Below are 25,000 nucleotides of genomic sequence, written 5' to 3' on the forward strand. Positions count from 1 at the left end.
CTGGGTACGCCCGATCTCGTCTGATCTTGGAAGCTAAGCAGGGTCGGGCCTGGTTAGTACTTGGATGGGAGACCGCCTGGGAATACCAGGTGCTGTAAGCATTTTGTCCACGAGGGTGTGCCCCTGCACTATTTCATCAGCAACACTGCCTTGTAGTAAGCATTTAATGATGAATTGACTAAATGCAGCTTCCTGCCTTTTTAATAGGATCAAATTTCCTTGTGTTTTCAATTAGCATCTGCCTTGTATTTATAAGACAAACAAGAATATTGTTGCTGAATGCAGCTTGTGTGTGCTTTGTGCTCCTTTGCCCTGTTCAAATGATGAAAGGAAATAAAGTTTGTATTTTATCCAACTACCTGTGCTAAAAAGTGATGGGAACAGTGTTTGTAATTTCTTCTACTTTTTCAGTGACAGAAAGTTCAAGCTGCTTATCTAATTGGTGAAAATGCAATGTCTGTTTATCACACTCACTTTGACTATATATGTTGTAGCAAGAGATTGTTTCTCGCTTACGGCCATACCAGCCTGGGTACGCCCGATCTCGTCTGATCTCGGAAGCTAAGCAGGGTCGGGCCTGGTTAGTACTTGGATGGGAGACCGCCTGGGAATACCAGGTGCTGTAAGCATTTTGTCCACGAGGGTGTGCTCTTGCACTATTTCATCAGCAACACTGCCTTGTATTAAGCATTTAATGATGAATTGACTAAATGTCTGTTTTATCAGATTCACTTTGACTATATATGTTGTAGCAAGAGATTGTTTCTCGCTTACGGCCATACCAGCCTGGGTACGCCCGATCTCGTCTGATCTTGGAAGCTAAGCAGGGTCGGGCCTGGTTAGTACTTGGATGGGAGACCGCCTGGGAATACCAGGTGCTGTAAGCATTTTGTCCACGAGGGTGTGCCCCTGCACTATTTCATCAGCAACACTGCCTTGTAGTAAGCATTTAATGATGAATTGACTAAATGCAGCTTCCTGCCTTTTTAATAGGATCAAATTTCCTTGTGTTTTCAATTAGCATCTGCCTTGTATTTATAAGACAAACAAGAATATTGTTGCTGAATGCAGCTTGTGTGTGCTTTGTGCTCCTTTGCCCTGTTCAAATGATGAAAGGAAATAAAGTTTGTATTTTATCCAACTACCTGTGCTAAAAAGTGATGGGAACAGTGTTTGTAATTTCTTCTACTTTTTCAGTGACACAAAGTTCAAGCTGCTTATCTAATTGGTGAAAATGCAATGTCTGTTTATCATACTCACTTTGACTATATATGTTGTAGCAAGAGATTATTTCTTGCTTACGGCCATACCAGCCTGGGTACGCCCGATCTCGTCTGATCTCGGAAGCTAAGCAGGGTCGGGCCTGGTTAGTACTTGGATGGGAGACCGCCTGGGAATACCAGGTGCTGTAAGCATTTTGTCCACGAGGGTGTGCTCTTGCACTATTTCATCAGCAACACTGCCTTGTATTAAGCATTTAATGATGAATTGACTAAATGTCTGTTTTATCAGACTCACTTTGACTATATATGTTGTAGCAAGAGATTGTTTCTCGCTTACGGCCATACCAGCCTGGGTACGCCCGATCTCGTCTGATCTTGGAAGCTAAGCAGGGTCGGGCCTGGTTAGTACTTGGATGGGAGACCGCCTGGGAATACCAGGTGCTGTAAGCATTTTGTCCACGAGGGTGTGCCCCTGCACTATTTCATCAGCAACACTGCCTTGTAGTAAGCATTTAATGATGAATTGACTAAATGCAGCTTCCTGCCTTTTTAATAGGATCAAATTTCCTTGTGTTTTCAATTAGCATCTGCCTTGTATTTATAAGACAAACAAGAATATTGTTGCTGAATGCAGCTTGTGTGTGCTTTGTGCTCCTTTGCCCTGTTCAAATGATGAAAGGAAATAAAGTTTGTATTTTATCCAACTACCTGTGCTAAAAAGTGATGGGAACAGTGTTTGTAATTTCTTCTACTTTTTCAGTGACAGAAAGTTCAAGCTGCTTATCTAATTGGTGAAAATGCAATGTCTGTTTATCACACTCACTTTGACTATATATGTTGTAGCAAGAGATTGTTTCTCGCTTACGGCCATACCAGCCTGGGTACGCCCGATCTCGTCTGATCTCGGAAGCTAAGCAGGGTCGGGCCTGGTTAGTACTTGGATGGGAGACCGCCTGGGAATACCAGGTGCTGTAAGCATTTTGTCCACGAGGGTGTGCTCTTGCACTATTTCATCAGCAACACTGCCTTGTATTAAGCATTTAATGATGAATTGACTAAATGTCTGTTTTATCAGATTCACTTTGACTATATATGTTGTAGCAAGAGATTGTTTCTCGCTTACGGCCATACCAGCCTGGGTACGCCCGATCTCGTCTGATCTCGGAAGCTAAGCAGGGTCGGGCCTGGTTAGTACTTGGATGGGAGACCGCCTGGGAATACCAGGTGCTGTAAGCATTTTGTCCACGAGGGTGTGCCCCTGCACTATTTCATCAGCAACACTGCCTTGTAGTAAGCATTTAATGATGAATTGACTAAATGCAGCTTCCTGCCTTTTTAATAGGATCAAATTTCCTTGTGTTTTCAATTAGCATCTGCCTTGTATTTATAAGACAAACAAGAATATTGTTGCTGAATGCAGCTTGTGTGTGCTTTGTGCTCCTTTGCCCTGTTCAAATGATGAAAGGAAATAAAGTTTGTATTTTATCCAACTACCTGTGCTAAAAAGTGATGGGAACAGTGTTTGTAATTTCTTCTACTTTTTCAGTGACACAAAGTTCAAGCTGCTTATCTAATTGGTGAAAATGCAATGTCTGTTTATCACACTCACTTTGACTATATATGTTGTAGCAAGAGATTATTTCTTGCTTACGGCCATACCAGCCTGGGTACGCCCGATCTCGTCTGATCTCGGAAGCTAAGCAGGGTCGGGCCTGGTTAGTACTTGGATGGGAGACCGCCTGGGAATACCAGGTGCTGTAAGCATTTTGTCCACGAGGGTGTGCTCTTGCACTATTTCATCAGCAACACTGCCTTGTATTAAGCATTTAATGATGAATTGACTAAATGTCTGTTTTATCAGACTCACTTTGACTATATATGTTGTAGCAAGAGATTGTTTCTCGCTTACGGCCATACCAGCCTGGGTACGCCCGATCTCGTCTGATCTCGGAAGCTAAGCAGGGTCGGGCCTGGTTAGTACTTGGATGGGAGACCGCCTGGGAATACCAGGTGCTGTAAGCATTTTGTCCACGAGGGTGTGCTCTTGCACTATTTCATCAGCAACACTGCCTTGTATTAAGCATTTAATGATGAATTGACTAAATGTCTGTTTTATCAGATTCACTTTGACTATATATGTTGTAGCAAGAGATTGTTTCTCGCTTACGGCCATACCAGCCTGGGTACGCCCGATCTCGTCTGATCTTGGAAGCTAAGCAGGGTCGGGCCTGGTTAGTACTTGGATGGGAGACCGCCTGGGAATACCAGGTGCTGTAAGCATTTTGTCCACGAGGGTGTGCCCCTGCACTATTTCATCAGCAACACTGCCTTGTAGTAAGCATTTAATGATGAATTGACTAAATGCAGCTTCCTGCCTTTTTAATAGGATCAAATTTCCTTGTGTTTTCAATTAGCATCTGCCTTGTATTTATAAGACAAACAAGAATATTGTTGCTGAATGCAGCTTGTGTGTGCTTTGTGCTCCTTTGCCCTGTTCAAATGATGAAAGGAAATAAAGTTTGTATTTTATCCAACTACCTGTGCTAAAAAGTGATGGGAACAGTGTTTGTAATTTCTTCTACTTTTTCAGTGACACAAAGTTCAAGCTGCTTATCTAATTGGTGAAAATGCAATGTCTGTTTATCACACTCACTTTGACTATATATGTTGTAGCAAGAGATCGTTTCTCGCTTACGGCCATACCAGCCTGGGTACGCCCGATCTCGTCTGATCTCGGAAGCTAAGCAGGGTCGGGCCTGGTTAGTACTTGGATGGGAGACCGCCTGGGAATACCAGGTGCTGTAAGCATTTTGTCCACGAGGGTGTGCTCTTGCACTATTTCATCAGCAACACTGCCTTGTATTAAGCATTTAATGATGAATTGACTAAATGTCTGTTTTATCAGATTCACTTTGACTATATATGTTGTAGCAAGAGATTGTTTCTCGCTTACGGCCATACCAGCCTGGGTACGCCCGATCTCGTCTGATCTCGGAAGCTAAGCAGGGTCGGGCCTGGTTAGTACTTGGATGGGAGACCGCCTGGGAATACCAGGTGCTGTAAGCATTTTGTCCACGAGGGTGTGCCCCTGCACTATTTCATCAGCAACACTGCCTTGTAGTAAGCATTTAATGATGAATTGACTAAATGCAGCTTCCTGCCTTTTTAATAGGATCAAATTTCCTTGTGTTTTCAATTAGCATCTGCCTTGTATTTATAAGACAAACAAGAATATTGTTGCTGAATGCAGCTTGTGTGTGCTTTGTGCTCCTTTGCCCTGTTCAAATGATGAAAGGAAATAAAGTTTGTATTTTATCCAACTACCTGTGCTAAAAAGTGATGGGAACAGTGTTTGTAATTTCTTCTACTTTTTCAGTGACACAAAGTTCAAGCTGCTTATCTAATTGGTGAAAATGCAATGTCTGTTTATCACACTCACTTTGACTATATATGTTGTAGCAAGAGTTCGTTTCTCGCTTACGGCCATACCAGCCTGGGTACGCCCGATCTCGTCTGATCTCGGAAGCTAAGCAGGGTCGGGCCTGGTTAGTACTTGGATGGGAGACCGCCTGGGAATACCAGGTGCTGTAAGCATTTTGTCCACGAGGGTGTGCTCTTGCACTATTTCATCAGCAACACTGCCTTGTATTAAGCATTTAATGATGAATTGACTAAATGTCTGTTTTATCAGATTCACTTTGACTATATATGTTGTAGCAAGAGATTGTTTCTCGCTTACGGCCATACCAGCCTGGGTACGCCCGATCTCGTCTGATCTCGGAAGCTAAGCAGGGTCGGGCCTGGTTAGTACTTGGATGGGAGACCGCCTGGGAATACCAGGTGCTGTAAGCATTTTGTCCACGAGGGTGTGCCCCTGCACTATTTCATCAGCAACACTGCCTTGTAGTAAGCATTTAATGATGAATTGACTAAATGCAGCTTCCTGCCTTTTTAATAGGATCAAATTTCCTTGTGTTTTCAATTAGCATCTGCCTTGTATTTATAAGACAAACAAGAATATTGTTGCTGAATGCAGCTTGTGTGTGCTTTGTGCTCCTTTGCCCTGTTCAAATGATGAAAGGAAATAAAGTTTGTATTTTATCCAACTACCTGTGCTAAAAAGTGATGGGAACAGTGTTTGTAATTTCTTCTACTTTTTCAGTGACACAAAGTTCAAGCTGCTTATCTAATTGGTGAAAATGCAATGTCTGTTTATCACACTCACTTTGACTATATATGTTGTAGCAAGAGTTCGTTTCTCGCTTACGGCCATACCAGCCTGGGTACGCCCGATCTCGTCTGATCTCGGAAGCTAAGCAGGGTCGGGCCTGGTTAGTACTTGGATGGGAGACCGCCTGGGAATACCAGGTGCTGTAAGCATTTTGTCCACGAGGGTGTGCTCTTGCACTATTTCATCAGCAACACTGCCTTGTATTAAGCATTTAATGATGAATTGACTAAATGTCTGTTTTATCAGATTCACTTTGACTATATATGTTGTAGCAAGAGATTGTTTCTCGCTTACGGCCATACCAGCCTGGGTACGCCCGATCTCGTCTGATCTCGGAAGCTAAGCAGGGTCGGGCCTGGTTAGTACTTGGATGGGAGACCGCCTGGGAATACCAGGTGCTGTAAGCATTTTGTCCACGAGGGTGTGCCCCTGCACTATTTCATCAGCAACACTGCCTTGTAGTAAGCATTTAATGATGAATTGACTAAATGCAGCTTCCTGCCTTTTTAATAGGATCAAATTTCCTTGTGTTTTCAATTAGCATCTGCCTTGTATTTATAAGACAAACAAGAATATTGTTGCTGAATGCAGCTTGTGTGTGCTTTGTGCTCCTTTGCCCTGTTCAAATGATGAAAGGAAATAAAGTTTGTATTTTATCCAACTACCTGTGCTAAAAAGTGATGGGAACAGTGTTTGTAATTTCTTCTACTTTTTCAGTGACACAAAGTTCAAGCTGCTTATCTAATTGGTGAAAATGCAATGTCTGTTTATCACACTCACTTTGACTATATATGTTGTAGCAAGAGTTCGTTTCTCGCTTACGGCCATACCAGCCTGGGTACGCCCGATCTCGTCTGATCTCGGAAGCTAAGCAGGGTCGGGCCTGGTTAGTACTTGGATGGGAGACCGCCTGGGAATACCAGGTGCTGTAAGCATTTTGTCCACGAGGGTGTGCTCTTGCACTATTTCATCAGCAACACTGCCTTGTATTAAGCATTTAATGATGAATTGACTAAATGTCTGTTTTATCAGATTCACTTTGACTATATATGTTGTAGCAAGAGATTGTTTCTCGCTTACGGCCATACCAGCCTGGGTACGCCCGATCTCGTCTGATCTCGGAAGCTAAGCAGGGTCGGGCCTGGTTAGTACTTGGATGGGAGACCGCCTGGGAATACCAGGTGCTGTAAGCATTTTGTCCACGAGGGTGTGCCCCTGCACTATTTCATCAGCAACACTGCCTTGTAGTAAGCATTTAATGATGAATTGACTAAATGCAGCTTCCTGCCTTTTTAATAGGATCAAATTTCCTTGTGTTTTCAATTAGCATCTGCCTTGTATTTATAAGACAAACAAGAATATTGTTGCTGAATGCAGCTTGTGTGTGCTTTGTGCTCCTTTGCCCTGTTCAAATGATGAAAGGAAATAAAGTTTGTATTTTATCCAACTACCTGTGCTAAAAAGTGATGGGAACAGTGTTTGTAATTTCTTCTACTTTTTCAGTGACACAAAGTTCAAGCTGCTTATCTAATTGGTGAAAATGCAATGTCTGTTTATCACACTCACTTTGACTATATATGTTGTAGCAAGAGATTATTTCTTGCTTACGGCCATACCAGCCTGGGTACGCCCGATCTCGTCTGATCTCGGAAGCTAAGCAGGGTCGGGCCTGGTTAGTACTTGGATGGGAGACCGCCTGGGAATACCAGGTGCTGTAAGCATTTTGTCCACGAGGGTGTGCTCTTGCACTATTTCATCAGCAACACTGCCTTGTATTAAGCATTTAATGATGAATTGACTAAATGTCTGTTTTATCAGACTCACTTTGACTATATATGTTGTAGCAAGAGATTGTTTCTCGCTTACGGCCATACCAGCCTGGGTACGCCCGATCTCGTCTGATCTCGGAAGCTAAGCAGGGTCGGGCCTGGTTAGTACTTGGATGGGAGACCGCCTGGGAATACCAGGTGCTGTAAGCATTTTGTCCACGAGGGTGTGCTCTTGCACTATTTCATCAGCAACACTGCCTTGTATTAAGCATTTAATGATGAATTGACTAAATGTCTGTTTTATCAGATTCACTTTGACTATATATGTTGTAGCAAGAGATTGTTTCTCGCTTACGGCCATACCAGCCTGGGTACGCCCGATCTCGTCTGATCTTGGAAGCTAAGCAGGGTCGGGCCTGGTTAGTACTTGGATGGGAGACCGCCTGGGAATACCAGGTGCTGTAAGCATTTTGTCCACGAGGGTGTGCCCCTGCACTATTTCATCAGCAACACTGCCTTGTAGTAAGCATTTAATGATGAATTGACTAAATGCAGCTTCCTGCCTTTTTAATAGGATCAAATTTCCTTGTGTTTTCAATTAGCATCTGCCTTGTATTTATAAGACAAACAAGAATATTGTTGCTGAATGCAGCTTGTGTGTGCTTTGTGCTCCTTTGCCCTGTTCAAATGATGAAAGGAAATAAAGTTTGTATTTTATCCAACTACCTGTGCTAAAAAGTGATGGGAACAGTGTTTGTAATTTCTTCTACTTTTTCAGTGACACAAAGTTCAAGCTGCTTATCTAATTGGTGAAAATGCAATGTCTGTTTATCACACTCACTTTGACTATATATGTTGTAGCAAGAGATCGTTTCTCGCTTACGGCCATACCAGCCTGGGTACGCCCGATCTCGTCTGATCTCGGAAGCTAAGCAGGGTCGGGCCTGGTTAGTACTTGGATGGGAGACCGCCTGGGAATACCAGGTGCTGTAAGCATTTTGTCCACGAGGGTGTGCTCTTGCACTATTTCATCAGCAACACTGCCTTGTATTAAGCATTTAATGATGAATTGACTAAATGTCTGTTTTATCAGATTCACTTTGACTATATATGTTGTAGCAAGAGATTGTTTCTCGCTTACGGCCATACCAGCCTGGGTACGCCCGATCTCGTCTGATCTCGGAAGCTAAGCAGGGTCGGGCCTGGTTAGTACTTGGATGGGAGACCGCCTGGGAATACCAGGTGCTGTAAGCATTTTGTCCACGAGGGTGTGCCCCTGCACTATTTCATCAGCAACACTGCCTTGTAGTAAGCATTTAATGATGAATTGACTAAATGCAGCTTCCTGCCTTTTTAATAGGATCAAATTTCCTTGTGTTTTCAATTAGCATCTGCCTTGTATTTATAAGACAAACAAGAATATTGTTGCTGAATGCAGCTTGTGTGTGCTTTGTGCTCCTTTGCCCTGTTCAAATGATGAAAGGAAATAAAGTTTGTATTTTATCCAACTACCTGTGCTAAAAAGTGATGGGAACAGTGTTTGTAATTTCTTCTACTTTTTCAGTGACACAAAGTTCAAGCTGCTTATCTAATTGGTGAAAATGCAATGTCTGTTTATCACACTCACTTTGACTATATATGTTGTAGCAAGAGTTCGTTTCTCGCTTACGGCCATACCAGCCTGGGTACGCCCGATCTCGTCTGATCTCGGAAGCTAAGCAGGGTCGGGCCTGGTTAGTACTTGGATGGGAGACCGCCTGGGAATACCAGGTGCTGTAAGCATTTTGTCCACGAGGGTGTGCTCTTGCACTATTTCATCAGCAACACTGCCTTGTATTAAGCATTTAATGATGAATTGACTAAATGTCTGTTTTATCAGATTCACTTTGACTATATATGTTGTAGCAAGAGATTGTTTCTCGCTTACGGCCATACCAGCCTGGGTACGCCCGATCTCGTCTGATCTCGGAAGCTAAGCAGGGTCGGGCCTGGTTAGTACTTGGATGGGAGACCGCCTGGGAATACCAGGTGCTGTAAGCATTTTGTCCACGAGGGTGTGCCCCTGCACTATTTCATCAGCAACACTGCCTTGTAGTAAGCATTTAATGATGAATTGACTAAATGCAGCTTCCTGCCTTTTTAATAGGATCAAATTTCCTTGTGTTTTCAATTAGCATCTGCCTTGTATTTATAAGACAAACAAGAATATTGTTGCTGAATGCAGCTTGTGTGTGCTTTGTGCTCCTTTGCCCTGTTCAAATGATGAAAGGAAATAAAGTTTGTATTTTATCCAACTACCTGTGCTAAAAAGTGATGGGAACAGTGTTTGTAATTTCTTCTACTTTTTCAGTGACACAAAGTTCAAGCTGCTTATCTAATTGGTGAAAATGCAATGTCTGTTTATCACACTCACTTTGACTATATATGTTGTAGCAAGAGTTCGTTTCTCGCTTACGGCCATACCAGCCTGGGTACGCCCGATCTCGTCTGATCTCGGAAGCTAAGCAGGGTCGGGCCTGGTTAGTACTTGGATGGGAGACCGCCTGGGAATACCAGGTGCTGTAAGCATTTTGTCCACGAGGGTGTGCTCTTGCACTATTTCATCAGCAACACTGCCTTGTATTAAGCATTTAATGATGAATTGACTAAATGTCTGTTTTATCAGATTCACTTTGACTATATATGTTGTAGCAAGAGATTGTTTCTCGCTTACGGCCATACCAGCCTGGGTACGCCCGATCTCGTCTGATCTCGGAAGCTAAGCAGGGTCGGGCCTGGTTAGTACTTGGATGGGAGACCGCCTGGGAATACCAGGTGCTGTAAGCATTTTGTCCACGAGGGTGTGCCCCTGCACTATTTCATCAGCAACACTGCCTTGTAGTAAGCATTTAATGATGAATTGACTAAATGCAGCTTCCTGCCTTTTTAATAGGATCAAATTTCCTTGTGTTTTCAATTAGCATCTGCCTTGTATTTATAAGACAAACAAGAATATTGTTGCTGAATGCAGCTTGTGTGTGCTTTGTGCTCCTTTGCCCTGTTCAAATGATGAAAGGAAATAAAGTTTGTATTTTATCCAACTACCTGTGCTAAAAAGTGATGGGAACAGTGTTTGTAATTTCTTCTACTTTTTCAGTGACACAAAGTTCAAGCTGCTTATCTAATTGGTGAAAATGCAATGTCTGTTTATCACACTCACTTTGACTATATATGTTGTAGCAAGAGATTGTTTCTCGCTTACGGCCATACCAGCCTGGGTACGCCCGATCTTGTCTGATCTCGGAAGCTAAGCAGGGTCGGGCCTGGTTAGTACTTGGATGGGAGACCGCCTGGGAATACCAGGTGCTGTAAGCATTTTGTCCACGAGGGTGTGCTCTTGCACTATTTCATCAGCAACACTGCCTTGTATTAAGCATTTAATGATGAATTGACTAAATGTCTGTTTTATCAGATTCACTTTGACTATATATGTTGTAGCAAGAGATTGTTTCTCGCTTACGGCCATACCAGCCTGGGTACGCCCGATCTCGTCTGATCTCGGAAGCTAAGCAGGGTCGGGCCTGGTTAGTACTTGGATGGGAGACCGCCTGGGAATACCAGGTGCTGTAAGCATTTTGTCCACGAGGGTGTGCCCCTGCACTATTTCATCAGCAACACTGCCTTGTAGTAAGCATTTAATGATGAATTGACTAAATGCAGCTTCCTGCCTTTTTAATAGGATCAAATTTCCTTGTGTTTTCAATTAGCATCTGCCTTGTATTTATAAGACAAACAAGAATATTGTTGCTGAATGCAGCTTGTGTGTGCTTTGTGCTCCTTTGCCCTGTTCAAATGATGAAAGGAAATAAAGTTTGTATTTTATCCAACTACCTGTGCTAAAAAGTGATGGGAACAGTGTTTGTAATTTCTTCTACTTTTTCAGTGACACAAAGTTCAAGCTGCTTATCTAATTGGTGAAAATGCAATGTCTGTTTATCACACTCACTTTGACTATATATGTTGTAGCAAGAGTTCGTTTCTCGCTTACGGCCATACCAGCCTGGGTACGCCCGATCTCGTCTGATCTCGGAAGCTAAGCAGGGTCGGGCCTGGTTAGTACTTGGATGGGAGACCGCCTGGGAATACCAGGTGCTGTAAGCATTTTGTCCACGAGGGTGTGCTCTTGCACTATTTCATCAGCAACACTGCCTTGTATTAAGCATTTAATGATGAATTGACTAAATGTCTGTTTTATCAGATTCACTTTGACTATATATGTTGTAGCAAGAGATTGTTTCTCGCTTACGGCCATACCAGCCTGGGTACGCCCGATCTCGTCTGATCTCGGAAGCTAAGCAGGGTCGGGCCTGGTTAGTACTTGGATGGGAGACCGCCTGGGAATACCAGGTGCTGTAAGCATTTTGTCCACGAGGGTGTGCCCCTGCACTATTTCATCAGCAACACTGCCTTGTAGTAAGCATTTAATGATGAATTGACTAAATGCAGCTTCCTGCCTTTTTAATAGGATCAAATTTCCTTGTGTTTTCAATTAGCATCTGCCTTGTATTTATAAGACAAACAAGAATATTGTTGCTGAATGCAGCTTGTGTGTGCTTTGTGCTCCTTTGCCCTGTTCAAATGATGAAAGGAAATAAAGTTTGTATTTTATCCAACTACCTGTGCTAAAAAGTGATGGGAACAGTGTTTGTAATTTCTTCTACTTTTTCAGTGACACAAAGTTCAAGCTGCTTATCTAATTGGTGAAAATGCAATGTCTGTTTATCACACTCACTTTGACTATATATGTTGTAGCAAGAGTTCGTTTCTCGCTTACGGCCATACCAGCCTGGGTACGCCCGATCTCGTCTGATCTCGGAAGCTAAGCAGGGTCGGGCCTGGTTAGTACTTGGATGGGAGACCGCCTGGGAATACCAGGTGCTGTAAGCATTTTGTCCACGAGGGTGTGCTCTTGCACTATTTCATCAGCAACACTGCCTTGTATTAAGCATTTAATGATGAATTGACTAAATGTCTGTTTTATCAGATTCACTTTGACTATATATGTTGTAGCAAGAGATTGTTTCTCGCTTACGGCCATACCAGCCTGGGTACGCCCGATCTCGTCTGATCTCGGAAGCTAAGCAGGGTCGGGCCTGGTTAGTACTTGGATGGGAGACCGCCTGGGAATACCAGGTGCTGTAAGCATTTTGTCCACGAGGGTGTGCCCCTGCACTATTTCATCAGCAACACTGCCTTGTAGTAAGCATTTAATGATGAATTGACTAAATGCAGCTTCCTGCCTTTTTAATAGGATCAAATTTCCTTGTGTTTTCAATTAGCATCTGCCTTGTATTTATAAGACAAACAAGAATATTGTTGCTGAATGCAGCTTGTGTGTGCTTTGTGCTCCTTTGCCCTGTTCAAATGATGAAAGGAAATAAAGTTTGTATTTTATCCAACTACCTGTGCTAAAAAGTGATGGGAACAGTGTTTGTAATTTCTTCTACTTTTTCAGTGACACAAAGTTCAAGCTGCTTATCTAATTGGTGAAAATGCAATGTCTGTTTATCACACTCACTTTGACTATATATGTTGTAGCAAGAGATTGTTTCTCGCTTACGGCCATACCAGCCTGGGTACGCCCGATCTCGTCTGATCTCGGAAGCTAAGCAGGGTCGGGCCTGGTTAGTACTTGGATGGGAGACCGCCTGGGAATACCAGGTGCTGTAAGCATTTTGTCCACGAGGGTGTGCTCTTGCACTATTTCATCAGCAACACTGCCTTGTATTAAGCATTTAATGATGAATTGACTAAATGTCTGTTTTATCAGATTCACTTTGACTATATATGTTGTAGCAAGAGATTGTTTCTCGCTTACGGCCATACCAGCCTGGGTACGCCCGATCTCGTCTGATCTCGGAAGCTAAGCAGGGTCGGGCCTGGTTAGTACTTGGATGGGAGACCGCCTGGGAATACCAGGTGCTGTAAGCATTTTGTCCACGAGGGTGTGCCCCTGCACTATTTCATCAGCAACACTGCCTTGTAGTAAGCATTTAATGATGAATTGACTAAATGCAGCTTCCTGCCTTTTTAATAGGATCAAATTTCCTTGTGTTTTCAATTAGCATCTGCCTTGTATTTATAAGACAAACAAGAATATTGTTGCTGAATGCAGCTTGTGTGTGCTTTGTGCTCCTTTGCACTGTTCAAATGATGAAAGGAAATAAAGTTTGTATTTTATCCAACTACCTGTGCTAAAAAGTGATGGGAACAGTGTTTGTAATTTCTTCTACTTTTTCAGTGACACAAAGTTCAAGCTGCTTATCTAATTGGTGAAAATGCAATGTCTGTTTATCACACTCACTTTGACTATATATGTTGTAGCAAGAGTTCGTTTCTCGCTTACGGCCATACCAGCCTGGGTACGCCCGATCTCGTCTGATCTCGGAAGCTAAGCAGGGTCGGGCCTGGTTAGTACTTGGATGGGAGACCGCCTGGGAATACCAGGTGCTGTAAGCATTTTGTCCACGAGGGTGTGCTCTTGCACTATTTCATCAGCAACACTGCCTTGTATTAAGCATTTAATGATGAATTGACTAAATGTCTGTTTTATCAGATTCACTTTGACTATATATGTTGTAGCAAGAGATTGTTTCTCGCTTACGGCCATACCAGCCTGGGTACGCCCGATCTCGTCTGATCTTGGAAGCTAAGCAGGGTCGGGCCTGGTTAGTACTTGGATGGGAGACCGCCTGGGAATACCAGGTGCTGTAAGCATTTTGTCCACGAGGGTGTGCCCCTGCACTATTTCATCAGCAACACTGCCTTGTAGTAAGCATTTAATGATGAATTGACTAAATGCAGCTTCCTGCCTTTTTAATAGGATCAAATTTCCTTGTGTTTTCAATTAGCATCTGCCTTGTATTTATAAGACAAACAAGAATATTGTTGCTGAATGCAGCTTGTGTGTGCTTTGTGCTCCTTTGCCCTGTTCAAATGATGAAAGGAAATAAAGTTTGTATTTTATCCAACTACCTGTGCTAAAAAGTGATGGGAACAGTGTTTGTAATTTCTTCTACTTTTTCAGTGACACAAAGTTCAAGCTGCTTATCTAATTGGTGAAAATGCAATGTCTGTTTATCACACTCACTTTGACTATATATGTTGTAGCAAGAGATTGTTTCTCGCTTACGGCCATACCAGCCTGGGTACGCCCGATCTTGTCTGATCTCGGAAGCTAAGCAGGGTCGGGCCTGGTTAGTACTTGGATGGGAGACCGCCTGGGAATACCAGGTGCTGTAAGCATTTTGTCCACGAGGGTGTGCTCTTGCACTATTTCATCAGCAACACTGCCTTGTATTAAGCATTTAATGATGAATTGACTAAATGTCTGTTTTATCAGATTCACTTTGACTATATATGTTGTAGCAAGAGATTGTTTCTCGCTTACGGCCATACCAGCCTGGGTACGCCCGATCTCGTCTGATCTCGGAAGCTAAGCAGGGTCGGGCCTGGTTAGTACTTGGATGGGAGACCGCCTGGGAATACCAGGTGCTGTAAGCATTTTGTCCACGAGGGTGTGCCCCTGCACTATTTCATCAGCAACACTGCCTTGTAGTAAGCATTTAATGATGAATTGACTAAATGCAGCTTCCTGCCTTTTTAATAGGATCAAATTTCCTTGTGTTTTCAATTAGCATCTGCCTTGTATTTATAAGACAAACAAGAATATTGTTGCTGAATGCAGCTTGTGTGTGCTTTGTGCTCCTTTGCCCTGTTCAAATGATGAAAGGAAATAAAGTTTGTATTTTATCCAACTACCTGTGCTAAAAAGTGATGGGAACAGTGTTTGTAATTTCTTCTACTTTTTCAGTGACACAAAGTTCAAGCTGCTTATCTAATTGGTGAAAATGCAATGTCTGTTTATCACACTCACTTTGACTATATATGTTGTAGCAAGAGATCGTTTCTCGCTTACGGCCATACCAGCCTGGGTACGCCCGATCTCGTCTGATCTCGGAAGCTAAGCAGGGTCGGGCCTGGTTAGTACTTGGATGGGAGACCGCCTGGGAATACCAGGTGCTGTAAGCATTTTGTCCACGAGGGTGTGCTCTTGCACTATTTCATCAGCAACACTGCCTTGTATTAAGCATTTAATGATGAATTGACTAAATGTCTGTTTTATCAGATTCACTTTGACTATATATGTTGTAGCAAGAGATTGTTTCTCGCTTACGGCCATACCAGCCTGGGTACGCCCGATCTCGTCTGATCTCGGAAGCTAAGCAGGGTCGGGCCTGGTTAGTACTTGGATGGGAGACCGCCTGGGAATACCAGGTGCTGTAAGCATTTTGTCCACGAGGGTGTGCCCCTGCACTATTTCATCAGCAACACTGCCTTGTAGTAAGCATTTAATGATGAATTGACTAAATGCAGCTTCCTGCCTTTCTAATAGGATCAAATTTCCTTGTGTTTTCAATTAGCATCTGCCTTGTATTTATAAGACAAACAAGAATATTGTTGCTGAATGCAGCTTGTGTGTGCTTTGTGCTCCTTTGCCCTGTTCAAATGATGAAAGGAAATAAAGTTTGTATTTTATCCAACTACCTGTGCTAAAAAGTGATGGGAACAGTGTTTGTAATTTCTTCTACTTTTTCAGTGACACAAAGTTCAAGCTGCTTATCTAATTGGTGAAAATGCAATGTCTGTTTATCACACTCACTTTGACTATATATGTTGTAGCAAGAGATTGTTTCTCGCTTACGGCCATACCAGCCTGGGTACGCCCGATCTCGTCTGATCTCGGAAGCTAAGCAGGGTCGGGCCTGGTTAGTACTTGGATGGGAGACCGCCTGGGAATACCAGGTGCTGTAAGCATTTTGTCCACGAGGGTGTGCTCTTGCACTATTTCATCAGCAACACTGCCTTGTATTAAGCATTTAATGATGAATTGACTAAATGTCTGTTTTATCAGATTCACTTTGACTATATATGTTGTAGCAAGAGATTGTTTCTCGCTTACGGCCATACCAGCCTGGGTACGCCCGATCTCGTCTGATCTCGGAAGCTAAGCAGGGTCGGGCCTGGTTAGTAATTGGATGGGAGACCGCCTGGGAATACCAGGTGCTGTAAGCATTTTGTCCACGAGGGTGTGCCCCTGCACTATTTCATCAGCAACACTGCCTTGTAGTAAGCATTTAATGATGAATTGACTAAATGCAGCTTCCTGCCTTTTTAATAGGATCAAATTTCCTTGTGTTTTCAATTAGCATCTGCCTTGTATTTATAAGACAAACAAGAATATTGTTGCTGAATGCAGCTTGTGTGTGCTTTGTGCTCCTTTGCACTGTTCAAATGATGAAAGGAAATAAAGTTTGTATTTTATCCAACTACCTGTGCTAAAAAGTGATGGGAACAGTGTTTGTAATTTCTTCTACTTTTTCAGTGACACAAAGTTCAAGCTGCTTATCTAATTGGTGAAAATGCAATGTCTGTTTATCACACTCACTTTGACTATATATGTTGTAGCAAGAGTTCGTTTCTCGCTTACGGCCATACCAGCCTGGGTACGCCCGATCTCGTCTGATCTCGGAAGCTAAGCAGGGTCGGGCCTGGTTAGTACTTGGATGGGAGACCGCCTGGGAATACCAGGTGCTGTAAGCATTTTGTCCACGAGGGTGTGCTCTTGCACTATTTCATCAGCAACACTGCCTTGTATTAAGCATTTAATGATGAATTGACTAAATGTCTGTTTTATCAGATTCACTTTGACTATATATGTTGTAGCAAGAGATTGTTTCTCGCTTACGGCCATACCAGCCTGGGTACGCCCGATCTCGTCTGATCTTGGAAGCTAAGCAGGGTCGGGCCTGGTTAGTACTTGGATGGGAGACCGCCTGGGAATACCAGGTGCTGTAAGCATTTTGTCCACGAGGGTGTGCCCCTGCACTATTTCATCAGCAACACTGCCTTGTAGTAAGCATTTAATGATGAATTGACTAAATGCAGCTTCCTGCCTTTTTAATAGGATCAAATTTCCTTGTGTTTTCAATTAGCATCTGCCTTGTATTTATAAGACAAACAAGAATATTGTTGCTGAATGCAGCTTGTGTGTGCTTTGTGCTCCTTTGCCCTGTTCAAATGATGAAAGGAAATAAAGTTTGTATTTTATCCAACTACCTGTGCTAAAAAGTGATGGGAACAGTGTTTGTAATTTCTTCTACTTTTTCAGTGACACAAAGTTCAAGCTGCTTATCTAATTGGTGAAAATGCAATGTCTGTTTATCACACTCACTTTGACTATATATGTTGTAGCAAGAGATTGTTTCTCGCTTACGGCCATACCAGCCTGGGTACGCCCGATCTCGTCTGATCTCGGAAGCTAAGCAGGGTCGGGCCTGGTTAGTACTTGGATGGGAGACCGCCTGGGAATACCAGGTGCTGTAAGCATTTTGTCCACGAGGGTGTGCTCTTGCACTATTTCATCAGCAACACTGCCTTGTATTAAGCATTTAATGATGAATTGACTAAATGTCTGTTTTATCAGATTCACTTTGACTATATATGTTGTAGCAAGAGATTGTTTCTCGCTTACGGCCATACCAGCCTGGGTACGCCCGATCTCGTCTGATCTCGGAAGCTAAGCAGGGTCGGGCCTGGTTAGTACTTGGATGGGAGACCGCCTGGGAATACCAGGTGCTGTAAGCATTTTGTCCACGAGGGTGTGCCCCTGCACTATTTCATCAGCAACACTGCCTTGTAGTAAGCATTTAATGATGAATTGACTAAATGCAGCTTCCTGCCTTTTTAATAGGATCAAATTTCCTTGTGTTTTCAATTAGCATCTGCCTTGTATTTATAAGACAAACAAGAATATTGTTGCTGAATGCAGCTTGTGTGTGCTTTGTGCTCCTTTGCCCTGTTCAAATGATGAAAGGAAATAAAGTTTGTATTTTATCCAACTACCTGTGCTAAAAAGTGATGGGAACAGTGTTTGTAATTTCTTCTACTTTTTCAGTGACACAAAGTTCAAGCTGCTTATCTAATTGGTGAAAATGCAATGTCTGTTTATCACACTCACTTTGACTATATATGTTGTAGCAAGAGTTCGTTTCTCGCTTACGGCCATACCAGCCTGGGTACGCCCGATCTCGTCTGATCTCGGAAGCTAAGCAGGGTCGGGCCTGGTTAGTACTTGGATGGGAGACCGCCTGGGAATACCAGGTGCTGTAAGCATTTTGTCCACGAGGGTGTGCTCTTGCACTATTTCATCAGCAACACTGCCTTGTATTAAGCATTTAATGATGAATTGACTAAATGTCTGTTTTATCAGATTCACTTTGATTATATATGTTGTAGCAAGAGATTGTTTCTCGCTTACGGCCATACCAGCCTGGGTACGCCCGATCTCGTCTGATCTCGGAAGCTAAGCAGGGTCGGGCCTGGTTAGTACTTGGATGGGAGACCGCCTGGGAATACCAGGTGCTGTAAGCATTTTGTCCACGAGGGTGTGCCCCTGCACTATTTCATCAGCAACACTGCCTTGTAGTAAGCATTTAATGATGAATTGACTAAATGCAGCTTCCTGCCTTTTTAATAGGATCAAATTTCCTTGTGTTTTCAATTAGCATCTGCCTTGTATTTATAAGACAAACAAGAATATTGTTGCTGAATGCAGCTTGTGTGTGCTTTGTGCTCCTTTGCCCTGTTCAAATGATGAAAGGAAATAAAGTTTGTATTTTATCCAACTACCTGTGCTAAAAAGTGATGGGAACAGTGTTTGTAATTTCTTCTACTTTTTCAGTGACACAAAGTTCAAGCTGCTTATCTAATTGGTGAAAATGCAATGTCTGTTTATCACACTCACTTTGACTATATATGTTGTAGCAAGAGTTCGTTTCTCGCTTACGGCCATACCAGCCTGGGTACGCCCGATCTCGTCTGATCTCGGAAGCTAAGCAGGGTCGGGCCTGGTTAGTACTTGGATGGGAGACCGCCTGGGAATACCAGGTGCTGTAAGCATTTTGTCCACGAGGGTGTGCTCTTGCACTATTTCATCAGCAACACTGCCTTGTATTAAGCATTTAATGATGAATTGACTAAATGTCTGTTTTATCAGATTCACTTTGACTATATATGTTGTAGCAAGAGATTGTTTCTCGCTTACGGCCATACCAGCCTGGGTACGCCCGATCTCGTCTGATCTCGGAAGCTAAGCAGGGTCGGGCCTGGTTAGTACTTGGATGGGAGACCGCCTGGGAATACCAGGTGCTGTAAGCATTTTGTCCACGAGGGTGTGCCCCTGCACTATTTCATCAGCAACACTGCCTTGTAGTAAGCATTTAATGATGAATTGACTAAATGCAGCTTCCTGCCTTTTTAATAGGATCAAATTTCCTTGTGTTTTCAATTAGCATCTGCCTTGTATTTATAAGACAAACAAGAATATTGTTGCTGAATGCAGCTTGTGTGTGCTTTGTGCTCCTTTGCCCTGTTCAAATGATGAAAGGAAATAAAGTTTGTATTTTATCCAACTACCTGTGCTAAAAAGTGATGGGAACAGTGTTTGTAATTTCTTCTACTTTTTCAGTGACACAAAGTTCAAGCTGCTTATCTAATTGGTGAAAATGCAATGTCTGTTTATCACACTCACTTTGACTATATATGTTGTAGCAAGAGTTCGTTTCTCGCTTACGGCCATACCAGCCTGGGTACGCCCGATCTCGTCTGATCTCGGAAGCTAAGCAGGGTCGGGCCTGGTTAGTACTTGGATGGGAGACCGCCTGGGAATACCAGGTGCTGTAAGCATTTTGTCCACGAGGGTGTGCTCTTGCACTATTTCATCAGCAACACTGCCTTGTATTAAGCATTTAATGATGAATTGACTAAATGTCTGTTTTATCAGATTCACTTTGACTATATATGTTGTAGCAAGAGATTGTTTCTCGCTTACGGCCATACCAGCCTGGGTACGCCCGATCTCGTCTGATCTCGGAAGCTAAGCAGGGTCGGGCCTGGTTAGTACTTGGATGGGAGACCGCCTGGGAATACCAGGTGCTGTAAGCATTTTGTCCACGAGGGTGTGCCCCTGCACTATTTCATCAGCAACACTGCCTTGTAGTAAGCATTTAATGATGAATTGACTAAATGCAGCTTCCTGCCTTTTTAATAGGATCAAATTTCCTTGTGTTTTCAATTAGCATCTGCCTTGTATTTATAAGACAAACAAGAATATTGTTGCTGAATGCAGCTTGTGTGTGCTTTGTGCTCCTTTGCCCTGTTCAAATGATGAAAGGAAATAAAGTTTGTATTTTATCCAACTACCTGTGCTAAAAAGTGATGGGAACAGTGTTTGTAATTTCTTCTACTTTTTCAGTGACACAAAGTTCAAGCTGCTTATCTAATTGGTGAAAATGCAATGTCTGTTTATCACACTCACTTTGACTATATATGTTGTAGCAAGAGTTCGTTTCTCGCTTACGGCCATACCAGCCTGGGTACGCCCGATCTCGTCTGATCTCGGAAGCTAAGCAGGGTCGGGCCTGGTTAGTACTTGGATGGGAGACCGCCTGGGAATACCAGGTGCTGTAAGCATTTTGTCCACGAGGGTGTGCTCTTGCACTATTTCATCAGCAACACTGCCTTGTATTAAGCATTTAATGATGAATTGACTAAATGTCTGTTTTATCAGATTCACTTTGACTATATATGTTGTAGCAAGAGATTGTTTCTCGCTTACGGCCATACCAGCCTGGGTACGCCCGATCTCGTCTGATCTCGGAAGCTAAGCAGGGTAGGGCCTGGTTAGTACTTGGATGGGAGACCGCCTGGGAATACCAGGTGCTGTAAGCATTTTGTCCACGAGGGTGTGCCCCTGCACTATTTCATCAGCAACACTGCCTTGTAGTAAGCATTTAATGATGAATTGACTAAATGCAGCTTCCTGCCTTTTTAATAGGATCAAATTTCCTTGTGTTTTCAATTAGCATCTGCCTTGTATTTATAAGACAAACAAGAATATTGTTGCTGAATGCAGCTTGTGTGTGCTTTGTGCTCCTTTGCCCTGTTCAAATGATGAAAGGAAATAAAGTTTGTATTTTATCCAACTACCTGTGCTAAAAAGTGATGGGAACAGTGTTTGTAATTTCTTCTACTTTTTCAGTGACACAAAGTTCAAGCTGCTTATCTAATTGGTGAAAATGCAATGTCTGTTTATCACACTCACTTTGACTATATATGTTGTAGCAAGAGTTCGTTTCTCGCTTACGGCCATACCAGCCTGGGTACGCCCGATCTCGTCTGATCTCGGAAGCTAAGCAGGGTCGGGCCTGGTTAGTACTTGGATGGGAGACCGCCTGGGAATACCAGGTGCTGTAAGCATTTTGTCCACGAGGGTGTGCTCTTGCACTATTTCATCAGCAACACTGCCTTGTATTAAGCATTTAATGATGAATTGACTAAATGTCTGTTTTATCAGATTCACTTTGACTATATATGTTGTAGCAAGAGATTGTTTCTCGCTTACGGCCATACCAGCCTGGGTACGCCCGATCTCGTCTGATCTCGGAAGCTAAGCAGGGTCGGGCCTGGTTAGTACTTGGATGGGAGACCGCCTGGGAATACCAGGTGCTGTAAGCATTTTGTCCACGAGGGTGTGCCCCTGCACTATTTCATCAGCAACACTGCCTTGTAGTAAGCATTTAATGATGAATTGACTAAATGCAGCTTCCTGCCTTTTTAATAGGATCAAATTTCCTTGTGTTTTCAATTAGCATCTGCCTTGTATTTATAAGACAAACAAGAATATTGTTGCTGAATGCAGCTTGTGTGTGCTTTGTGCTCCTTTGCCCTGTTCAAATGATGAAAGGAAATAAAGTTTGTATTTTATCCAACTACCTGTGCTAAAAAGTGATGGGAACAGTGTTTGTAATTTCTTCTACTTTTTCAGTGACACAAAGTTCAAGCTGCTTATCTAATTGGTGAAAATGCAATGTCTGTTTATCACACTCACTTTGACTATATATGTTGTAGCAAGAGTTCGTTTCTCGCTTACGGCCATACCAGCCTGGGTACGCCCGATCTCGTCTGATCTCGGAAGCTAAGCAGGGTCGGGCCTGGTTAGTACTTGGATGGGAGACCGCCTGGGAATACCAGGTGCTGTAAGCATTTTGTCCACGAGGGTGTGCTCTTGCACTATTTCATCAGCAACACTGCCTTGTATTAAGCATTTAATGATGAATTGACTAAATGTCTGTTTTATCAGATTCACTTTGACTATATATGTTGTAGCAAGAGATTGTTTCTCGCTTACGGCCATACCAGCCTGGGTACGCCCGATCTCGTCTGATCTCGGAAGCTAAGCAGGGTCGGGCCTGGTTAGTACTTGGATGGGAGACCGCCTGGGAATACCAGGTGCTGTAAGCATTTTGTCCACGAGGGTGTGCCCCTGCACTATTTCATCAGCAACACTGCCTTGTAGTAAGCATTTAATGATGAATTGACTAAATGCAGCTTCCTGCCTTTTTAATAGGATCAAATTTCCTTGTGTTTTCAATTAGCATCTGCCTTGTATTTATAAGACAAACAAGAATATTGTTGCTGAATGCAGCTTGTGTGTGCTTTGTGCTCCTTTGCCCTGTTCAAATGATGAAAGGAAATAAAGTTTGTATTTTATCCAACTACCTGTGCTAAAAAGTGATGGGAACAGTGTTTGTAATTTCTTCTACTTTTTCAGTGACACAAAGTTCAAGCTGCTTATCTAATTGGTGAAAATGCAATGTCTGTTTATCACACTCACTTTGACTATATATGTTGTAGCAAGAGTTCGTTTCTCGCTTACGGCCATACCAGCCTGGGTACGCCCGATCTCGTCTGATCTCGGAAGCTAAGCAGGGTCGGGCCTGGTTAGTACTTGGATGGGAGACCGCCTGGGAATACCAGGTGCTGTAAGCATTTTGTCCACGAGGGTGTGCTCTTGCACTATTTCATCAGCAACACTGCCTTGTATTAAGCATTTAATGATGAATTGACTAAATGTCTGTTTTATCAGATTCACTTTGACTATATATGTTGTAGCAAGAGATTGTTTCTCGCTTACGGCCATACCAGCCTGGGTACGCCCGATCTCGTCTGATCTCGGAAGCTAAGCAGGGTCGGGCCTGGTTAGTACTTGGATGGGAGACCGCCTGGGAATACCAGGTGCTGTAAGCATTTTGTCCACGAGGGTGTGCCCCTGCACTATTTCATCAGCAACACTGCCTTGTAGTAAGCATTTAATGATGAATTGACTAAATGCAGCTTCCTGCCTTTTTAATAGGATCAAATTTCCTTGTGTTTTCAATTAGCATCTGCCTTGTATTTATAAGACAAACAAGAATATTGTTGCTGAATGCAGCTTGTGTGTGCTTTGTGCTCCTTTGCCCTGTTCAAATGATGAAAGGAAATAAAGTTTGTATTTTATCCAACTACCTGTGCTAAAAAGTGATGGGAACAGTGTTTGTAATTTCTTCTACTTTTTCAGTGACACAAAGTTCAAGCTGCTTATCTAATTGGTGAAAATGCAATGTCTGTTTATCACACTCACTTTGACTATATATGTTGTAGCAAGAGTTCGTTTCTCGCTTACGGCCATACCAGCCTGGGTACGCCCGATCTCGTCTGATCTCGGAAGCTAAGCAGGGTCGGGCCTGGTTAGTACTTGGATGGGAGACCGCCTGGGAATACCAGGTGCTGTAAGCATTTTGTCCACGAGGGTGTGCTCTTGCACTATTTCATCAGCAACACTGCCTTGTATTAAGCATTTAATGATGAATTGACTAAATGTCTGTTTTATCAGATTCACTTTGACTATATATGTTGTAGCAAGAGATTGTTTCTCGCTTACGGCCATACCAGCCTGGGTACGCCCGATCTCGTCTGATCTCGGAAGCTAAGCAGGGTCGGGCCTGGTTAGTACTTGGATGGGAGACCGCCTGGGAATACCAGGTGCTGTAAGCATTTTGTCCACGAGGGTGTGCCCCTGCACTATTTCATCAGCAACACTGCCTTGTAGTAAGCATTTAATGATGAATTGACTAAATGCAGCTTCCTGCCTTTTTAATAGGATCAAATTTCCTTGTGTTTTCAATTAGCATCTGCCTTGTATTTATAAGACAAACAAGAATATTGTTGCTGAATGCAGCTTGTGTGTGCTTTGTGCTCCTTTGCCCTGTTCAAATGATGAAAGGAAATAAAGTTTGTATTTTATCCAACTACCTGTGCTAAAAAGTGATGGGAACAGTGTTTGTAATTTCTTCTACTTTTTCAGTGACACAAAGTTCAAGCTGCTTATCTAATTGGTGAAAATGCAATGTCTGTTTATCACACTCACTTTGACTATATATGTTGTAGCAAGAGTTCGTTTCTCGCTTACGGCCATACCAGCCTGGGTACGCCCGATCTCGTCTGATCTCGGAAGCTAAGCAGGGTCGGGCCTGGTTAGTACTTGGATGGGAGACCGCCTGGGAATACCAGGTGCTGTAAGCATTTTGTCCACGAGGGTGTGCTCTTGCACTATTTCATCAGCAACACTGCCTTGTATTAAGCATTTAATGATGAATTGACTAAATGTCTGTTTTATCAGATTCACTTTGACTATATATGTTGTAGCAAGAGATTGTTTCTCGCTTACGGCCATACCAGCCTGGGTACGCCCGATCTCGTCTGATCTCGGAAGCTAAGCAGGGTAGGGCCTGGTTAGTACTTGGATGGGAGACCGCCTGGGAATACCAGGTGCTGTAAGCATTTTGTCCACGAGGGTG

General features: G+C 43.0%; 65 non-coding genes across 65 annotated transcripts in view; all 65 read left to right on the top strand.

Moving 5' to 3' along the window:
* LOC145867840 (5S ribosomal RNA) overlaps positions 1-101 on the top strand; it is a 119-nt gene extending 18 nt beyond the window's left edge. Inside the window, exon 1 of the ribosomal RNA XR_014383833.1 lies at positions 1-101. This exon is cut by the window's left edge and continues 18 nt beyond it. This is a non-coding gene — a ribosomal RNA (5S ribosomal RNA).
* A 409-nt stretch (positions 102-510) lies between these two features.
* Positions 511-629, top strand: LOC145873750 (5S ribosomal RNA). The gene has a single exon (XR_014389385.1). It is a non-coding gene; the product is annotated as a 5S ribosomal RNA (ribosomal RNA).
* A 139-nt stretch (positions 630-768) lies between these two features.
* On the top strand, positions 769-887 carry LOC145867841 (5S ribosomal RNA). Its single transcript, XR_014383834.1, has one exon. It is a non-coding gene; the product is annotated as a 5S ribosomal RNA (ribosomal RNA).
* A 409-nt stretch (positions 888-1,296) lies between these two features.
* LOC145873751 (5S ribosomal RNA) lies at positions 1,297-1,415 on the top strand. Its single transcript, XR_014389386.1, has one exon. It is a non-coding gene; the product is annotated as a 5S ribosomal RNA (ribosomal RNA).
* Positions 1,416-1,554: 139 nt separating this feature from the next.
* On the top strand, positions 1,555-1,673 carry LOC145867842 (5S ribosomal RNA). Its single transcript, XR_014383835.1, has one exon. It is a non-coding gene; the product is annotated as a 5S ribosomal RNA (ribosomal RNA).
* Positions 1,674-2,082: 409 nt separating this feature from the next.
* Positions 2,083-2,201, top strand: LOC145873752 (5S ribosomal RNA). The gene has a single exon (XR_014389387.1). It is a non-coding gene; the product is annotated as a 5S ribosomal RNA (ribosomal RNA).
* A 139-nt stretch (positions 2,202-2,340) lies between these two features.
* LOC145873753 (5S ribosomal RNA) lies at positions 2,341-2,459 on the top strand. The gene has a single exon (XR_014389388.1). It is a non-coding gene; the product is annotated as a 5S ribosomal RNA (ribosomal RNA).
* A 409-nt stretch (positions 2,460-2,868) lies between these two features.
* Positions 2,869-2,987, top strand: LOC145873754 (5S ribosomal RNA). Its single transcript, XR_014389389.1, has one exon. It is a non-coding gene; the product is annotated as a 5S ribosomal RNA (ribosomal RNA).
* Positions 2,988-3,126: 139 nt separating this feature from the next.
* On the top strand, positions 3,127-3,245 carry LOC145873755 (5S ribosomal RNA). The gene has a single exon (XR_014389390.1). It is a non-coding gene; the product is annotated as a 5S ribosomal RNA (ribosomal RNA).
* Positions 3,246-3,384: 139 nt separating this feature from the next.
* LOC145867843 (5S ribosomal RNA) lies at positions 3,385-3,503 on the top strand. The gene has a single exon (XR_014383836.1). It is a non-coding gene; the product is annotated as a 5S ribosomal RNA (ribosomal RNA).
* A 409-nt stretch (positions 3,504-3,912) lies between these two features.
* Positions 3,913-4,031, top strand: LOC145873756 (5S ribosomal RNA). Its single transcript, XR_014389391.1, has one exon. It is a non-coding gene; the product is annotated as a 5S ribosomal RNA (ribosomal RNA).
* A 139-nt stretch (positions 4,032-4,170) lies between these two features.
* Positions 4,171-4,289, top strand: LOC145873758 (5S ribosomal RNA). The gene has a single exon (XR_014389393.1). It is a non-coding gene; the product is annotated as a 5S ribosomal RNA (ribosomal RNA).
* A 409-nt stretch (positions 4,290-4,698) lies between these two features.
* On the top strand, positions 4,699-4,817 carry LOC145873759 (5S ribosomal RNA). Its single transcript, XR_014389394.1, has one exon. It is a non-coding gene; the product is annotated as a 5S ribosomal RNA (ribosomal RNA).
* Positions 4,818-4,956: 139 nt separating this feature from the next.
* Positions 4,957-5,075, top strand: LOC145873760 (5S ribosomal RNA). Its single transcript, XR_014389395.1, has one exon. It is a non-coding gene; the product is annotated as a 5S ribosomal RNA (ribosomal RNA).
* Positions 5,076-5,484: 409 nt separating this feature from the next.
* On the top strand, positions 5,485-5,603 carry LOC145873761 (5S ribosomal RNA). The gene has a single exon (XR_014389396.1). It is a non-coding gene; the product is annotated as a 5S ribosomal RNA (ribosomal RNA).
* A 139-nt stretch (positions 5,604-5,742) lies between these two features.
* Positions 5,743-5,861, top strand: LOC145873762 (5S ribosomal RNA). The gene has a single exon (XR_014389397.1). It is a non-coding gene; the product is annotated as a 5S ribosomal RNA (ribosomal RNA).
* A 409-nt stretch (positions 5,862-6,270) lies between these two features.
* On the top strand, positions 6,271-6,389 carry LOC145873763 (5S ribosomal RNA). Its single transcript, XR_014389398.1, has one exon. It is a non-coding gene; the product is annotated as a 5S ribosomal RNA (ribosomal RNA).
* A 139-nt stretch (positions 6,390-6,528) lies between these two features.
* Positions 6,529-6,647, top strand: LOC145873764 (5S ribosomal RNA). The gene has a single exon (XR_014389399.1). It is a non-coding gene; the product is annotated as a 5S ribosomal RNA (ribosomal RNA).
* Positions 6,648-7,056: 409 nt separating this feature from the next.
* On the top strand, positions 7,057-7,175 carry LOC145873765 (5S ribosomal RNA). The gene has a single exon (XR_014389400.1). It is a non-coding gene; the product is annotated as a 5S ribosomal RNA (ribosomal RNA).
* Positions 7,176-7,314: 139 nt separating this feature from the next.
* Positions 7,315-7,433, top strand: LOC145873766 (5S ribosomal RNA). The gene has a single exon (XR_014389401.1). It is a non-coding gene; the product is annotated as a 5S ribosomal RNA (ribosomal RNA).
* Positions 7,434-7,572: 139 nt separating this feature from the next.
* LOC145867844 (5S ribosomal RNA) lies at positions 7,573-7,691 on the top strand. Its single transcript, XR_014383837.1, has one exon. It is a non-coding gene; the product is annotated as a 5S ribosomal RNA (ribosomal RNA).
* Positions 7,692-8,100: 409 nt separating this feature from the next.
* On the top strand, positions 8,101-8,219 carry LOC145873767 (5S ribosomal RNA). The gene has a single exon (XR_014389402.1). It is a non-coding gene; the product is annotated as a 5S ribosomal RNA (ribosomal RNA).
* A 139-nt stretch (positions 8,220-8,358) lies between these two features.
* On the top strand, positions 8,359-8,477 carry LOC145873769 (5S ribosomal RNA). Its single transcript, XR_014389404.1, has one exon. It is a non-coding gene; the product is annotated as a 5S ribosomal RNA (ribosomal RNA).
* A 409-nt stretch (positions 8,478-8,886) lies between these two features.
* Positions 8,887-9,005, top strand: LOC145873770 (5S ribosomal RNA). The gene has a single exon (XR_014389405.1). It is a non-coding gene; the product is annotated as a 5S ribosomal RNA (ribosomal RNA).
* Positions 9,006-9,144: 139 nt separating this feature from the next.
* On the top strand, positions 9,145-9,263 carry LOC145873771 (5S ribosomal RNA). The gene has a single exon (XR_014389406.1). It is a non-coding gene; the product is annotated as a 5S ribosomal RNA (ribosomal RNA).
* A 409-nt stretch (positions 9,264-9,672) lies between these two features.
* On the top strand, positions 9,673-9,791 carry LOC145873772 (5S ribosomal RNA). Its single transcript, XR_014389407.1, has one exon. It is a non-coding gene; the product is annotated as a 5S ribosomal RNA (ribosomal RNA).
* Positions 9,792-9,930: 139 nt separating this feature from the next.
* LOC145873773 (5S ribosomal RNA) lies at positions 9,931-10,049 on the top strand. The gene has a single exon (XR_014389408.1). It is a non-coding gene; the product is annotated as a 5S ribosomal RNA (ribosomal RNA).
* A 409-nt stretch (positions 10,050-10,458) lies between these two features.
* On the top strand, positions 10,459-10,577 carry LOC145868303 (5S ribosomal RNA). The gene has a single exon (XR_014384298.1). It is a non-coding gene; the product is annotated as a 5S ribosomal RNA (ribosomal RNA).
* Positions 10,578-10,716: 139 nt separating this feature from the next.
* LOC145873774 (5S ribosomal RNA) lies at positions 10,717-10,835 on the top strand. The gene has a single exon (XR_014389409.1). It is a non-coding gene; the product is annotated as a 5S ribosomal RNA (ribosomal RNA).
* A 409-nt stretch (positions 10,836-11,244) lies between these two features.
* LOC145873775 (5S ribosomal RNA) lies at positions 11,245-11,363 on the top strand. The gene has a single exon (XR_014389410.1). It is a non-coding gene; the product is annotated as a 5S ribosomal RNA (ribosomal RNA).
* Positions 11,364-11,502: 139 nt separating this feature from the next.
* LOC145873776 (5S ribosomal RNA) lies at positions 11,503-11,621 on the top strand. The gene has a single exon (XR_014389411.1). It is a non-coding gene; the product is annotated as a 5S ribosomal RNA (ribosomal RNA).
* A 409-nt stretch (positions 11,622-12,030) lies between these two features.
* Positions 12,031-12,149, top strand: LOC145873777 (5S ribosomal RNA). Its single transcript, XR_014389412.1, has one exon. It is a non-coding gene; the product is annotated as a 5S ribosomal RNA (ribosomal RNA).
* Positions 12,150-12,288: 139 nt separating this feature from the next.
* On the top strand, positions 12,289-12,407 carry LOC145873778 (5S ribosomal RNA). The gene has a single exon (XR_014389413.1). It is a non-coding gene; the product is annotated as a 5S ribosomal RNA (ribosomal RNA).
* Positions 12,408-12,816: 409 nt separating this feature from the next.
* On the top strand, positions 12,817-12,935 carry LOC145873780 (5S ribosomal RNA). The gene has a single exon (XR_014389415.1). It is a non-coding gene; the product is annotated as a 5S ribosomal RNA (ribosomal RNA).
* Positions 12,936-13,074: 139 nt separating this feature from the next.
* Positions 13,075-13,193, top strand: LOC145873781 (5S ribosomal RNA). Its single transcript, XR_014389416.1, has one exon. It is a non-coding gene; the product is annotated as a 5S ribosomal RNA (ribosomal RNA).
* Positions 13,194-13,602: 409 nt separating this feature from the next.
* LOC145873782 (5S ribosomal RNA) lies at positions 13,603-13,721 on the top strand. Its single transcript, XR_014389417.1, has one exon. It is a non-coding gene; the product is annotated as a 5S ribosomal RNA (ribosomal RNA).
* Positions 13,722-13,860: 139 nt separating this feature from the next.
* LOC145867845 (5S ribosomal RNA) lies at positions 13,861-13,979 on the top strand. The gene has a single exon (XR_014383838.1). It is a non-coding gene; the product is annotated as a 5S ribosomal RNA (ribosomal RNA).
* Positions 13,980-14,388: 409 nt separating this feature from the next.
* LOC145868304 (5S ribosomal RNA) lies at positions 14,389-14,507 on the top strand. The gene has a single exon (XR_014384299.1). It is a non-coding gene; the product is annotated as a 5S ribosomal RNA (ribosomal RNA).
* A 139-nt stretch (positions 14,508-14,646) lies between these two features.
* On the top strand, positions 14,647-14,765 carry LOC145873783 (5S ribosomal RNA). The gene has a single exon (XR_014389418.1). It is a non-coding gene; the product is annotated as a 5S ribosomal RNA (ribosomal RNA).
* A 409-nt stretch (positions 14,766-15,174) lies between these two features.
* LOC145873784 (5S ribosomal RNA) lies at positions 15,175-15,293 on the top strand. The gene has a single exon (XR_014389419.1). It is a non-coding gene; the product is annotated as a 5S ribosomal RNA (ribosomal RNA).
* A 139-nt stretch (positions 15,294-15,432) lies between these two features.
* On the top strand, positions 15,433-15,551 carry LOC145873785 (5S ribosomal RNA). The gene has a single exon (XR_014389420.1). It is a non-coding gene; the product is annotated as a 5S ribosomal RNA (ribosomal RNA).
* A 409-nt stretch (positions 15,552-15,960) lies between these two features.
* Positions 15,961-16,079, top strand: LOC145873786 (5S ribosomal RNA). The gene has a single exon (XR_014389421.1). It is a non-coding gene; the product is annotated as a 5S ribosomal RNA (ribosomal RNA).
* A 139-nt stretch (positions 16,080-16,218) lies between these two features.
* Positions 16,219-16,337, top strand: LOC145868625 (5S ribosomal RNA). Its single transcript, XR_014384621.1, has one exon. It is a non-coding gene; the product is annotated as a 5S ribosomal RNA (ribosomal RNA).
* Positions 16,338-16,746: 409 nt separating this feature from the next.
* LOC145873787 (5S ribosomal RNA) lies at positions 16,747-16,865 on the top strand. Its single transcript, XR_014389422.1, has one exon. It is a non-coding gene; the product is annotated as a 5S ribosomal RNA (ribosomal RNA).
* A 139-nt stretch (positions 16,866-17,004) lies between these two features.
* On the top strand, positions 17,005-17,123 carry LOC145867846 (5S ribosomal RNA). Its single transcript, XR_014383839.1, has one exon. It is a non-coding gene; the product is annotated as a 5S ribosomal RNA (ribosomal RNA).
* Positions 17,124-17,532: 409 nt separating this feature from the next.
* On the top strand, positions 17,533-17,651 carry LOC145873788 (5S ribosomal RNA). The gene has a single exon (XR_014389423.1). It is a non-coding gene; the product is annotated as a 5S ribosomal RNA (ribosomal RNA).
* Positions 17,652-17,790: 139 nt separating this feature from the next.
* On the top strand, positions 17,791-17,909 carry LOC145873789 (5S ribosomal RNA). Its single transcript, XR_014389424.1, has one exon. It is a non-coding gene; the product is annotated as a 5S ribosomal RNA (ribosomal RNA).
* A 409-nt stretch (positions 17,910-18,318) lies between these two features.
* LOC145873791 (5S ribosomal RNA) lies at positions 18,319-18,437 on the top strand. The gene has a single exon (XR_014389426.1). It is a non-coding gene; the product is annotated as a 5S ribosomal RNA (ribosomal RNA).
* Positions 18,438-18,576: 139 nt separating this feature from the next.
* Positions 18,577-18,695, top strand: LOC145873792 (5S ribosomal RNA). The gene has a single exon (XR_014389427.1). It is a non-coding gene; the product is annotated as a 5S ribosomal RNA (ribosomal RNA).
* A 409-nt stretch (positions 18,696-19,104) lies between these two features.
* LOC145873793 (5S ribosomal RNA) lies at positions 19,105-19,223 on the top strand. Its single transcript, XR_014389428.1, has one exon. It is a non-coding gene; the product is annotated as a 5S ribosomal RNA (ribosomal RNA).
* A 139-nt stretch (positions 19,224-19,362) lies between these two features.
* Positions 19,363-19,481, top strand: LOC145873794 (5S ribosomal RNA). The gene has a single exon (XR_014389429.1). It is a non-coding gene; the product is annotated as a 5S ribosomal RNA (ribosomal RNA).
* Positions 19,482-19,890: 409 nt separating this feature from the next.
* Positions 19,891-20,009, top strand: LOC145873795 (5S ribosomal RNA). Its single transcript, XR_014389430.1, has one exon. It is a non-coding gene; the product is annotated as a 5S ribosomal RNA (ribosomal RNA).
* Positions 20,010-20,148: 139 nt separating this feature from the next.
* LOC145873796 (5S ribosomal RNA) lies at positions 20,149-20,267 on the top strand. Its single transcript, XR_014389431.1, has one exon. It is a non-coding gene; the product is annotated as a 5S ribosomal RNA (ribosomal RNA).
* Positions 20,268-20,676: 409 nt separating this feature from the next.
* Positions 20,677-20,795, top strand: LOC145873797 (5S ribosomal RNA). The gene has a single exon (XR_014389432.1). It is a non-coding gene; the product is annotated as a 5S ribosomal RNA (ribosomal RNA).
* A 139-nt stretch (positions 20,796-20,934) lies between these two features.
* On the top strand, positions 20,935-21,053 carry LOC145872167 (5S ribosomal RNA). Its single transcript, XR_014387799.1, has one exon. It is a non-coding gene; the product is annotated as a 5S ribosomal RNA (ribosomal RNA).
* A 409-nt stretch (positions 21,054-21,462) lies between these two features.
* On the top strand, positions 21,463-21,581 carry LOC145873798 (5S ribosomal RNA). Its single transcript, XR_014389433.1, has one exon. It is a non-coding gene; the product is annotated as a 5S ribosomal RNA (ribosomal RNA).
* Positions 21,582-21,720: 139 nt separating this feature from the next.
* LOC145873799 (5S ribosomal RNA) lies at positions 21,721-21,839 on the top strand. The gene has a single exon (XR_014389434.1). It is a non-coding gene; the product is annotated as a 5S ribosomal RNA (ribosomal RNA).
* A 409-nt stretch (positions 21,840-22,248) lies between these two features.
* LOC145873800 (5S ribosomal RNA) lies at positions 22,249-22,367 on the top strand. Its single transcript, XR_014389435.1, has one exon. It is a non-coding gene; the product is annotated as a 5S ribosomal RNA (ribosomal RNA).
* A 139-nt stretch (positions 22,368-22,506) lies between these two features.
* Positions 22,507-22,625, top strand: LOC145873802 (5S ribosomal RNA). Its single transcript, XR_014389437.1, has one exon. It is a non-coding gene; the product is annotated as a 5S ribosomal RNA (ribosomal RNA).
* A 409-nt stretch (positions 22,626-23,034) lies between these two features.
* On the top strand, positions 23,035-23,153 carry LOC145873803 (5S ribosomal RNA). Its single transcript, XR_014389438.1, has one exon. It is a non-coding gene; the product is annotated as a 5S ribosomal RNA (ribosomal RNA).
* Positions 23,154-23,292: 139 nt separating this feature from the next.
* On the top strand, positions 23,293-23,411 carry LOC145873804 (5S ribosomal RNA). The gene has a single exon (XR_014389439.1). It is a non-coding gene; the product is annotated as a 5S ribosomal RNA (ribosomal RNA).
* Positions 23,412-23,820: 409 nt separating this feature from the next.
* Positions 23,821-23,939, top strand: LOC145873805 (5S ribosomal RNA). The gene has a single exon (XR_014389440.1). It is a non-coding gene; the product is annotated as a 5S ribosomal RNA (ribosomal RNA).
* Positions 23,940-24,078: 139 nt separating this feature from the next.
* LOC145873806 (5S ribosomal RNA) lies at positions 24,079-24,197 on the top strand. Its single transcript, XR_014389441.1, has one exon. It is a non-coding gene; the product is annotated as a 5S ribosomal RNA (ribosomal RNA).
* A 409-nt stretch (positions 24,198-24,606) lies between these two features.
* Positions 24,607-24,725, top strand: LOC145873807 (5S ribosomal RNA). The gene has a single exon (XR_014389442.1). It is a non-coding gene; the product is annotated as a 5S ribosomal RNA (ribosomal RNA).
* Positions 24,726-24,864: 139 nt separating this feature from the next.
* On the top strand, positions 24,865-24,983 carry LOC145872178 (5S ribosomal RNA). Its single transcript, XR_014387810.1, has one exon. It is a non-coding gene; the product is annotated as a 5S ribosomal RNA (ribosomal RNA).
* Positions 24,984-25,000: the final 17 nt, after the last annotated feature.

The sequence above is a fragment of the Salmo salar genome, unplaced genomic scaffold, assembly GCF_965601325.2.
Source record: "Salmo salar unplaced genomic scaffold, fSalSal1 ptg000293l, whole genome shotgun sequence".
Taxonomy (NCBI): domain Eukaryota; kingdom Metazoa; phylum Chordata; class Actinopteri; order Salmoniformes; family Salmonidae; genus Salmo; species Salmo salar.